The following is an 11,795-nucleotide window of genomic DNA, read 5'->3' as shown; positions in this document are numbered from 1 at the left end:
GTATCCTATTATTCTGACACAGCCTTTCAGAAATCTGCACCCACGGTGCCTAGGGGTGTGTTTAAACATGGACCTTGACCAGCATTTTGATTATGGAGCTTGTTGACTTTGTTCATCTTTCTATGGTCTGCCTGTGAGAGGAACGAGGAATGCTAGGACTGAAACAGACCTCAGCATTTGGGTTTTCTTGGAGTCATGCCAAGGCTGAAAAAATACTTTTACATTCACATACATTCTCTTTATTGATGGTAGATATAAAAGACCTTTTATTTTTCTCCTGATTTATTCAGTCTTGACCTTTAGTTTTTGAGGTTTGAGGTTAAAAGTAGAACAGTAACAAAGTAATCTGTTTCTAGAAATACAAGTAGGAAATAATTTCTAAAGGTCATTTCAACCCAGCTCTTTACTTTTATTTAGGGTGTACTATTAGTAAGGACATTTATCATCTTAGTGGTTTTTAAGATATGACAATTTATATCCACCCCCTATAATCAGTTTTAAGAGTTAATATTCTTTTATCCTTTGACTGTTCTTTAAGTAAGGCAACTTGAAACTTTCAATTTATAAAAATTTTTCACTATTATAAATTAAGCAATAGGCAGTCAGTATAAATGTGCTGTGCTACTAGTGTATACCAGGCATTATACTTAGCATTTAGAGATACCTTTCTTCTTCAAAAGAAATGAAAATAAGCCATTATTTTTTATCTTTTACCCTCAAATCCCAAATACTTGCTGCTGTTCTGTCTATTGTTTATGCCTCTCCTAGAACTCATGTTGGAGAAGGCAATGGCACGGCATTCCAGTACTCTTGCCTGGAAAATCCCATGGATGGAGGAGCCTGGTGGGCTGCAGTCCATGGTGGCTGCAGTCCACTAAGAGTCAGACACGACTGAGCTACTTCACTTTCACTTTTCACTTTCATGCACTGGAGAAGGAAATGCAACCCACTCCAGTGTTCTTATCTGGAGAATCCCAGGGATGGGGGAGCCTGGTGGGCTGCTGTCTATGGGGTCGCAAGCCATAGCAGCAGCACTCGTGTATTATCCAGATGCACTATAGAATATTATTCAGTCAATGAAAACATTGATAAAATATACATTATTTGTATATTTTTCATTTATACTATTTACATTCAGTCATACTATTTTAAACTCTTGAAAATCTATGCAAACATACTCTTTTAGGCAATAAGCAATTCTCATTCCATTTACAATTAAATCTCACTTTATTAGAGGTCAAATACATAGCATTTTTGAAAGCGCAGACATCTGAAAGTTCAAAATAAGTTTGTCTATGAATTTTCATTTTTAGAATGTTGAATTATAAGATAAAGACACTAGAGGCTGAGTTAATACATTTCTTTTATGCATGCATGCGTGCTCAGTTGCTTCAGTTGTGTTTGACTCTTTGTAACCCCAACTCTAGCCTGCCAGGCTCCTCTGTCCATGGGAGCCTCCAGGCAAGAATACTGGAGTGGGTTGCCATGCCCTCCAGGGGATTTTCCTGATCCAGGGATCGAACCTGCATCTCCTGCATTGCAGATGGATTTTTTTTCCCAGTGAGGCATCTGGGAAGCCTGATTTCTTATATAACATTCCTTAGTGTTCTTGCCTGGAGAATCCCAGGGATTGGGGAGCCAGGTGGGCTGCCATCTGTGGGATTGCACAGAGTCGGACACGACTGAAGTGACTTAGCAGTAGCAGCAGCAGCATATCATTGATAACATTTTATTTATTCATCTACAGATAATTGCTGAATTCCTACTTTGCATTATGGTGTGCCTCCTATGCTAGGTAGTAAAAATATAAAGAAAAATACAGAATCAGTTCTTTCTAGTAAGTACTGAGTATAGTATGTAGTGCTAAGTGGAATGAGGAGAAGCTAGCTATCTGATATCAGGATGTCAAATAAAAACTGGTGTTGATAACTATAAAGAAAGGAATTAATTTGAAAGATATCAGGAATGAAAACTAATATGACCTGTTGATTGGTAAGATGTGAGTGGCAGATTTTGTGGTGAGGAATTCATTTGTTCATTCATTAAAACTAATATTTTGAGAGTCATGAAGAAATAAGAAACAACAAATGAAAACAAAAGAAATAAAAATATTAATGCTATGAGAAAAATAAATGTGAGGTTACTGACTTCAAATGGGGAAGAGACCTTGTTGAGGAGATGCCATTTAACTCAAGATCTGAAAATCGGAAGAAACCACCTGTTTGAAGCAAAACATGTTGGTAGGGGCCAATGAAGTGGGGGTCAGTTCAGTTCAGTTCAGTTGCTCAGTCGTGTCTGACTCTTTGCGACCCCATGAATCGCAGCATGCCAGGACTCTCTGTGCATCACCAACTCCCGGAGTTCACTCAGACTCACATCCATCGAGTCCGTGATGCCATCCAGCCATCTCATCCTCCGTAGTCCCCTTCTCCTCCTGCCCCCAAACCCTCCCAGCGTTAGAGTCTTTTCCAATGAGTCAACTCTTCGCATGAGATGGCCAAAGTACTGGAGTTTCAGCTTTAGCATCATTCCTTCCAAAGAACACCCAGGACTGAGCTCCTTAGGAATGGACTGGTTGGATCTCCTTGCAGTCCAAGGGACTCTCAAGAGTCTTCTCCAACACCACAGTTCAAAAGCATCAATTCTTCAGCGCTCAGCCTTCTTCACAGTCCAACTCTCACATCCATACATGACCACTGGAAAAACCATAGCCTTGACTAGACGGACCTTAGTCGGCAAAGTAATGTTTCTGCTTTTGAATATGCTATTTAGGTTGGTCATAACTTTTCTTCCAAGGAGTAAGCGTCTTTTAATTTCATGGCTGTAGTCACCATCTGCAGTGATTTTGGAGCCCAGAAAAATAAAGTCTGACACTGTTTCCACTGTTTCCCCATCTATTTCCCATGAAGTGATGGGACCTGATGCCATGATCTTCGTTTTCTGAATGTTGAGCTTTAAGCCAATTTTTTCACTCTCCACTTTCACTTTCATCAAGAGGCTTTTTAGTTCCTCTTCACTTTCTGCCATAAGGGTGGTGTCATCTGCATATCTGAAGTTATTGATATTTCTCCCGGCAATCTTGATTCCAGCTTGTGTTTCTTCCAGTCCAGACTAGAAATCTCTTCAAGAAAATTAGAGATACCAAGGGAACATTTCATGCCAAGATAGGCACAATAAAGGACAGAAATGGTATGGACCTAACAGAAGCAGAAGATATTAAGAAGAGGTGGCAAGAATACACAGAAGAACTGTACAAAAAAGATCTTCACAACCCAGATAATCACGATGGTGTGATCATTCACCTAGAGGCAGACATCCTGGAATGTAAAGTCAAATGGGCCTTAGGAAGCATCACTACAAGCAAAGCTAGTGGAGGTGATGGAATTCCAGTTGAGCTCTTTCAAATCCTGAAAGATGATGCTGTGAAAGTGCTGCATGCAATATGCCAGCAAATTTGGAAAACTCAGTAGTGGCCACAGGACTGGAAAAAGTCAGTTTTCATTCCAATCCCAAAGAAAGGCAATGCCAAAGAATGCTCAAACTACTGCACAATTGCACTCATCTCACATGCTAGTAAAGTATTGCTCAAAATTCTCCAAGCCAGGCTTCAGCAATATGTGAACCATGAACTTCCTGATGTTCAAGCTGGTTTTAGAAAAGGCAGAAGAACCAGAGATCAAATTGCCAACATCTGCTGGATCATCGAAAAAGCAAGAGAGTTCCAGAAAAAACATCTATTTCTGCTTTATTGACTATGCCAAAGCCTTTGACTGTGTGGATCACAACAAACTGTGGAAAATTCTTCAAGAGATGGGAATACCAGAGCACCTGACCTGCCTCTTGAGAAATCTGTATGCAGGTCAGGAAGCAACAGTTAGAACTGGACCTGGAACAACAGACTGGTTCCAAATAGGAAAAGGAGTACGTCAAGGCTGTATATTGTCACCCTGCTTATTTAACTTATATGCAGAGTATATATTGTCACTCTGCTTGTTTAATTATATGCAGAGTACATCATGAGGTGGGGGTGGATTATGAAAAAGGAAGCTAAGAAATCGGTCACTTCTATGACCATGTGACCAAGTTTATAAATAAGAACTATAATAATTATGAGTATTTTCCTTATTTTGATATGACCATGTTTGTGTATATATTACTAGAAGAGACATGGAAACCCACTCCAGCATTCTGGCCTGGAGAATCCTCATGGACAGAGTCCATGAGGTTGCAAAGAGTCAGATATGACTGAGTGATTAAGTATAGCACAGCACACACATAAAATAACCACTGTTTTCCTTCCACTTTCCCATTCCTTCCACTGTGAACACTGTAACTGTGTTCACAGTGTTAACTTTATGTGTTAGTGTGACTCAGCTGGAAGAGCAATGGAACATCATCCAAAAATGAATAAGTGAACTTTGTATCTTATTTGTGGGAGAGAGTTAACATGTTTTTGGTTATACAAGGAATAGCTCCATCATTGGGTGGAAGCATCATTTTGGTATTATTTTTATTTGGAAGTTGATATGATTAAAAGATGCTGTGTTGACAAGGGGTGGGTTTGTACTAATACAAGTTAGCTAACCTTGAAGTTTAATTCTTAGCTTTCTTTTTCCTATGTGCTTGCAGGGAGAAGACTGCATGAAATTTAGAAGATGGAAATGAAGGAGCAACTATTTTTATACTCAAAGGGATAAAAATGTGATCTTCCTGGGTCCAATATTCAAGAGAAAGTGACAGCATGGAGAAAAGGCAAGGAAGCTCCAATATGTAAGATAATAGGAGTCCTTGAGGAAGAAACCAATTTTAAAAACAGAAAAATGTGTCAAAAACTATAGTTTAAAAAAATCTCTTCTGAAATGATAAAATTTGAAACCACATATTACATGCATGGGAATACTGACCCTGAAGGACCAATACCAAGACATAGTAAAATTACTGAACTTAAAAAAAGAAAATAATTTAATAGGCATCTTGGCAAAAATGTTTTCACCAGACTCTTTGAGACTAACACTTAATTAGTTTTCTTTTTCTGCTGTAAAAGATTACCAGAAACTAGTGGGCTTAAAACAACGGAAATATATTCTCTTACAGTTCTAGAGGCCAGAAGTCTGACATGAATCCTATAGGGTTAAGATCAAGATGGCAGAAGGGCTGACTCTTCTGGAGGCTCTCAGGGAGAATCCATTTCTTTGCTTTTTCCAACTACTAGAGGCTGTTCTCATTCATTGGTCAGTCACCCTGGCTCACCTCACATTTTCTCCCCTTGCTTCAATCATCACATTGCCTTCTCTCTTTTTTTGTAGTCAAATCTGCCTCTGCCTCCCTCTCATAAGGATACCTGTGATTACATTTAGGTCCATCTGGAAAATCTAGGGTAACCTCCCCTTGTCAAGACTCTTAATCACATCTGCCACATCCCCTTTGCCATATAAGTTGACATATACACAGGTTGCAGATATTAGGACATGGAGATTTTTGAGTGGGGAGAGGCATCATACAGTCTACTAAAACCACACAGCCAGAAGAAAATGGAAAACATTTAAAATACTCAAGAAAATACAAGACAAAAATTTTATATCCAGCAAAAATAACATTCAAGTACAATGGGCATAGAAAAATTGCTTTCAACTTTAAAAACTCAGGAAATATTGTTCCCATGAACCCTTCCTGAAGAATCTATTAGAAAATAAACTATAACAACTAACAGATAGACTTTGACCTAGGGACTTGTGATCTGGGAAACCAAGTTTTAATAAAGATAAGACTTGAAAGAAGGAGGTTATAGTATACTATATCCTCTAATGGCTATATCCTCTAACACCATAACTTTAAAATGGGAAGGGGAAATATATTTTAAACTGTATTGATGGTAGTTATATTAGTATTGCTATTTTGAAACTGTTGTGGAAATGTGGAATAAAATAAAGGTACAATCATCATTTAAGGATTAACTCAAAGAAAGCTCCTCTGTTAAGTCCTCCTTTAATTCTACTAGGAAGAGCTCTTTTCCTTTCTTTAAAGTCTCATTATACAATTATTTTTATGACACATTATTTAAAATTTTTTACTATAGTGATGAAGCAAGTTTTTTTCTCAGGCAACATAATGATGAGTTTCTATACCTGGCACAGTGCTGAGTATATAAGGTTGGCCAGTGCCATAATTTTTTGTGAACACATAAATGATTTACCTGGAAGAAACAGCAGATACAGAGATAATACCTTGATATTGCTAATAAAATGGGTCCATATTTCTTGCTTTCTAAAATGTTGCAATGTCTGAACAATAGAGAATCTTTGTTAATAATGTCAGTTTATGAAATAATGAAATGTTCCTTATATAAGCCTGAATCCTGCCTCCAAGTGATTTGTTTTTATTTACATTGGTAGTATGGAAATACGTCCCTAAGGACCCATACTTTTATTGTTTTCTGAAGGTAGTTCCTATGGATATAATTTGTTAGACAAGTCTCATAAACCATAATTAGCTACCCACCCCCACACAAAATCATACCATTATTAATCACCTGCCCACAGGTTCTCTGTGCATAGAACAGGTTACCTAATACAGACTGTAAAGTAGTGATAGAATTCATTCTGAGTCTGTAGCCTGGTCACATGCTTACCCACAGAAGACAGTTGTAACAGGAAGCTTCTGCTGGCTGCTCTTAGACTAGGAAAAAAAAAAAAGATTTTCCTCTGGCTTGGCTGACTTCCCTATTAATTTCGTGTCAATTAAAATATAACTCATTTAGTATGCAACAGGAATATTGCTGGAAGAGGAACAAATGTCTAGCTAAGGAGACAAGGAAATGAATGACCCAAGCTAAGTCTAGACAAGCAGACAGTTGAGCCTAAATCCACATTCCACTGAATTAGTTTTTCCCATAAAGTTAAATAAGATAGGAAACTTTCTCAAATTATTATAAGTCATGCTCTTATAAGACTTTTGCCAGAAATTCTTGAGTGGCTAAGTGGCAGTCAGCACAATGTAAGATATAATTTCCTAAATAAAAGCTTCCTTCTTAAGAAGGCTTAAGATGGCCCTTGGGGGCACTGAGAAAGGGAATGAGGGAATGCAATGAAGTAAAAGCAAATATAAAACTGGCATGGAGAAGACAAAAAAAAAAAATCTAGGAAGGAACAGTATAAATGTCCTTTAAGAGCATAGATTTATAATAGAGGCTTATTAAACTTGAGGTTTACAAGAAAGGTTTATTATTATTTCAATTCAGTTTATTTGGACAGGTATTTGTTCAGTTTCTTTCACCAGGAGCCTGACACTCGTAGGTATTCTGGAGAATCTGAGAGAGATACATAAAAAAGAAGCAGAGTGATTTGATTGGTATAAACCCAAGATTTGGAATCAACAGAGGCTTAACTTCAAGCTGAGATTTTACCATTACTTATGAGCTGTGTTCTTTGGCTATTATTTAATTGTAGGTCCCCTGCCACAGGACTGGAAAAGGTCAGTTTTCATTCCAATCCCAAAGAAAGGCAATGCCAAAGAATGCTCAAACTACCGCACAATTGCACTCATCTCACATGCTAGTAAAATAATGTTCAAAATTCTCCAAGCCAGGCTTCAGCAATATGTGAACCATGAACTTCCAGATGTTCAAGCTAGTTTTAGAAAAGGCAGAAGAACCAGAGATCAAATTGCCAACATCTGCTGGATCATCGAAAAAGCAAGAGAGTACCAGAAAAACATCTGCTTTATTGACTATGCCAAAGCCTTTGACTGTGTGGATCACAATAAACTGTAGAAAATTCTTCAAGAGATGGGAATACCAGAGCACCTGACCTGCCTCTTGAGAAACCTATATGCAGGTCAAGAAGAAACAGTTCGAACTGGACATGGACCAACAGACTGGCTCCAAATAGGAAAAGGAGTACATCAAAGCTGTATATTGTCACCCTGCTTATTTAACTTATATTCAGAGTACATCATGAAAAACACTGGGCTGTATGAAGCACAAGCTGGAATCAGGATTGCAGGGAGAAATATCAATAACCTCAGATATGCAGATGATACCACCCTTATGGCAGAAAGTGAAGAGGAACTGAAAAGCCTTTTAATGAAGGTGAAAGAGGGGAGTGAAAAAGTTGGCTTAAAGCTCAACATTCAGAAAATGAAGATCATGGCATCTGGTCCCATCACTTCATGGGAAATAGATGGGGAAACAGTGGAAACAGTGTCAGACTTTATTTTGAGGGGCTCCAAAATCACTGCAGATGGTGACTGCAGCCATGAAATTAAAAGACGCTTACTCCTTGGAAGGAAAGTTATGACCACCCGGGATAGCACATTGAAAAGCAGAGACATTACTTTGCCAACAAAGGTCCGTCTAGTCAAGGCTATGGTTTTTCCTGTGGTCATGTATGGATGTGAGAGTTGGACTGTGAAGAAGGCTGAGCGCTGAAGAATTGATGCTTTTAAACTGTGGTGTTGGAGAAGACTCTTGAGAGTCCCTTGGACTGTAAGGAGATCCAACCAGTCCATTCTGAAGGAGACCAGTCTTGGGTGTTCTTTGGAAGGAATGATGCTAAAGCTGAAACTCCAGTACTCTGGCTACCTCATGCAAAGAGTTGACTCATTGGAAAAGACTCTGATGCTGGGAGGGATTGGGGGCAGGAGGAGAAGGGGACGACAGAGGATGAGATGGCTGGATGGCATCACCAACTCAATGGACGTGAGTCTGAGTGAACTCCAGGAGTTGGTGATGGACAGGGAGGCCTGGCGTGCTGCAATTCATGGGGTTGCAAAGAGTCGGAGATGACTGAGTGACTGAACTGAACTGAACTCATTGCCTTCTCTCCTCTACCACTGTACAAATAGGGATAATGAAACCCATCTCACTGGACTGTTGTGCAGGTGAAATGAAGCCCTAAGTACAGTTCAGTTCATTACATTTTCAAGATATTTAGTAATCTTTAGTCACTACCTGTAGTGTCTTATGCAACAGAAATCAGAGATATAAGAGCCTCTTAAATAGCAGAGAGAGAGAAAAATTTGTGGGTTTACAAGAAAGATGAATAAGATAAATGGAATATTTTGCATCATGGCAAATAGCAAAGACTTTACGATCTGTATGAAGCAGTGGACCTGTAGCTTTTTGTTTTATTATTGAAAATTATATAGGCTTAAGCTCTCCTGAAGGCTTCACTTGTGGCTCAGATGGTAAAGAACCCTCCTGAAATGTGTGAGATCTGGGTTCAATCCCTGGGTTGGGAAGATCCCCTGGAGAAGGGAAAGGCTACCCACTCCAGTATTCTGGCCTGGAGAATTTCATGGACTCTATAGTCCACGGGGTTGCAGAGAGTCGGACACAACTGAGTGACTTTCGCATCAAGCTTTCCTGATAGCTCAGACAGTAAAGAATCTGCCTGCCATGCAGGAGACCTGTGTTTAATCCCTGGGTCGAGAAGATTCCCTGGAGAAGGAAATGGCTATCCACTCCAGTATTCTTGCCTGGCGAATTCCATGGACAGAGGAGCCTGGTGGGCTACAGTCCATGAGGTTGCATAGAGTCAGACACAACTGAGCAACTAACACACACATATAGGCTTAAGAAAGTTTTACAAAAGATAGATTTATCATTTCACAGATGAGAAAACAAAGATTTACAATAGCAGAGGCTACTAACTAATTGACAAAACTGTCTTCTTTTCTCTCTGGTATTCTCAGCCCCCCTCACAGTTGGAGGTGGCCATGTGCTTGAGTTCTGACCAATTGATGTGAGTCATAGCCCTTCCTACTTGTCATCATCCATGTTCTCCTATATGCAGACTGGATATTGATCTCCAGGGCAACCCTGAACCCTCTTCAACCCAGGTCTGTAAACTACATGCAGTAGAATATCTTTCCCCTTTCTCATCACCAATCAGAAACACCTTTTTGGTCTACACACACAAGAAATTTCCACTGCTTTGTTATTGAGAGTCTGTTTTTATTTTTTTTTCACAGTAGCTAGGATTGCTTAGCTAAAACAGTTGGAGAGAATAAGAAATTGACTGTATAAAGAACAACTCAGAGCCATGTTAAAAACCTCAGAGCATCAAGGAATCAGCTCAAATTCTACCTTTATCATTTTTACACCTATTATATTTTTAGACATAGCTTGAAGCTTGTAAAACTGTGCTTGGTCTGGTTCCTAATCGTGCTGAGGTTAATGCATGTTGGTGGGGAGTAATCATGTTTATATTTGTCTTAAAAACACAAGTGGTCAGATGTAAGCTTTCCATCACTCTTGCAATCAAATGATGCTTTGTTTTGTGTACTTTCTAATGTCATTGTACAGATTAATTCATGCAATATGGCAGTACTACAAATTATTCTTCAAAAGTCTATATATTTAATACAACCATTAAAATAAAGTCTTGAATAGAAACAGCAGTGAGATCTTCAAATCAATTATTTTCCAAGGGCCTTTTCCTAGTTTGAAATCATAGAATAGTGGTTATGATGTTAGCAATTCATTTTTCATGGAACTTATACATGGAGGCACTGTTTTAGGTGCCTGGAGTAGAACCTTATCCACCACTACCCCAAAAAGATCTGAGAGTCCACATCTTTGCTCCAAATAGATTTAAAATGACTCACTTGAAATTTTTACAAACGTAATATCTCTAGATTTGTTGCAGTAGTGATCAAGCAGAGAGACGAAAACTTCACCATTGACTTTTCTGGTTTAATTCATTACTCGTGCTTTATTTCCAAGTCAAGAGTTAAGGTATCCTGTGAAACCTAGCCAATCTGGTGTTCTAGAATGAGTGATGTACTTAGGGAAAGATCCTCAGGTTCCAGAACAATGTCTGCCACTCACTTCACAACCATGAGCCTTAGATCTATAATTCCTCATCCTAATTCTCATTGTCAAGAAGTTCTAAACCTATGGGATGGATGAATCTGTTGATATATTCCCTCAAACTTTGAATCTAACATTCTACTAGAGGACCAGCAATATTTAATAGGAAAAGGTACCACCAGCACTGCCGTCAGCACCATTACCATCATCATTATCACCTGTCTGCAGTAGTGGGATAGTGTGGCTAGAACAGACTCAAAAATCAGATGACCTATTTGCATCTTGGTTTTACTCTTCACTAGCTGTGTGATCTTGGGCAAAATACTGGACTACTCCATGCCTCAATTTGTTCTCTAAAATAAGAAGGAGGGTAGTAATATTTACTTCACAGAGTTACTGAGTAGATTAAGTTAATTCATGTACATAAAACATTTAGAAGATTGCCTGGCATAGAGTAAGCACTGATTATGAATTAGGGTAACTAATGTTATGGTTTTTATTTTTATGGTTTTATTGTTATGGCTCTTAGGTAACTTATGGCACTGGGGGAAATATGAGGCCTTTGAGGTCTCATATTGCTGTCACCTCTTTCTATAAAGAACTGGTCATAGGTAAGCAAGAAGCGTGGATATTTTGACTGTGGGTGAGGGCTTTTAAACATAAGGAAGTATCACTAACATTCTGATTCTTAAGTTGGGTAGGGAGTAATGAGTATTTTATCACTATGTTCTATAATGTATATATTATTTTGCCTGCATCAAATACTTCATCAAAAACAATAGGATTTGTGAAGTCCTATTTACAAATGTATATAAAGTTATATAAATGGATGTGCATATATATTAAGAATGGATTCATAGCATTTAAAAAATCATGGGATAAGCACTCCAGTTTCCTCAGTTGTAGAGTGATATCCAAAGAGTTGAGTTATATGCAGTGTTGACTTGCTTTGCCCAGATGTTGACTTGCTGATTCCAGGAAAGCT

Source organism: Ovis aries, chromosome 12, assembly GCF_016772045.2.
Source record: "Ovis aries strain OAR_USU_Benz2616 breed Rambouillet chromosome 12, ARS-UI_Ramb_v3.0, whole genome shotgun sequence".
Taxonomy (NCBI): domain Eukaryota; kingdom Metazoa; phylum Chordata; class Mammalia; order Artiodactyla; family Bovidae; genus Ovis; species Ovis aries.
Note: the sequence above shows the minus strand (reverse complement) of the source record.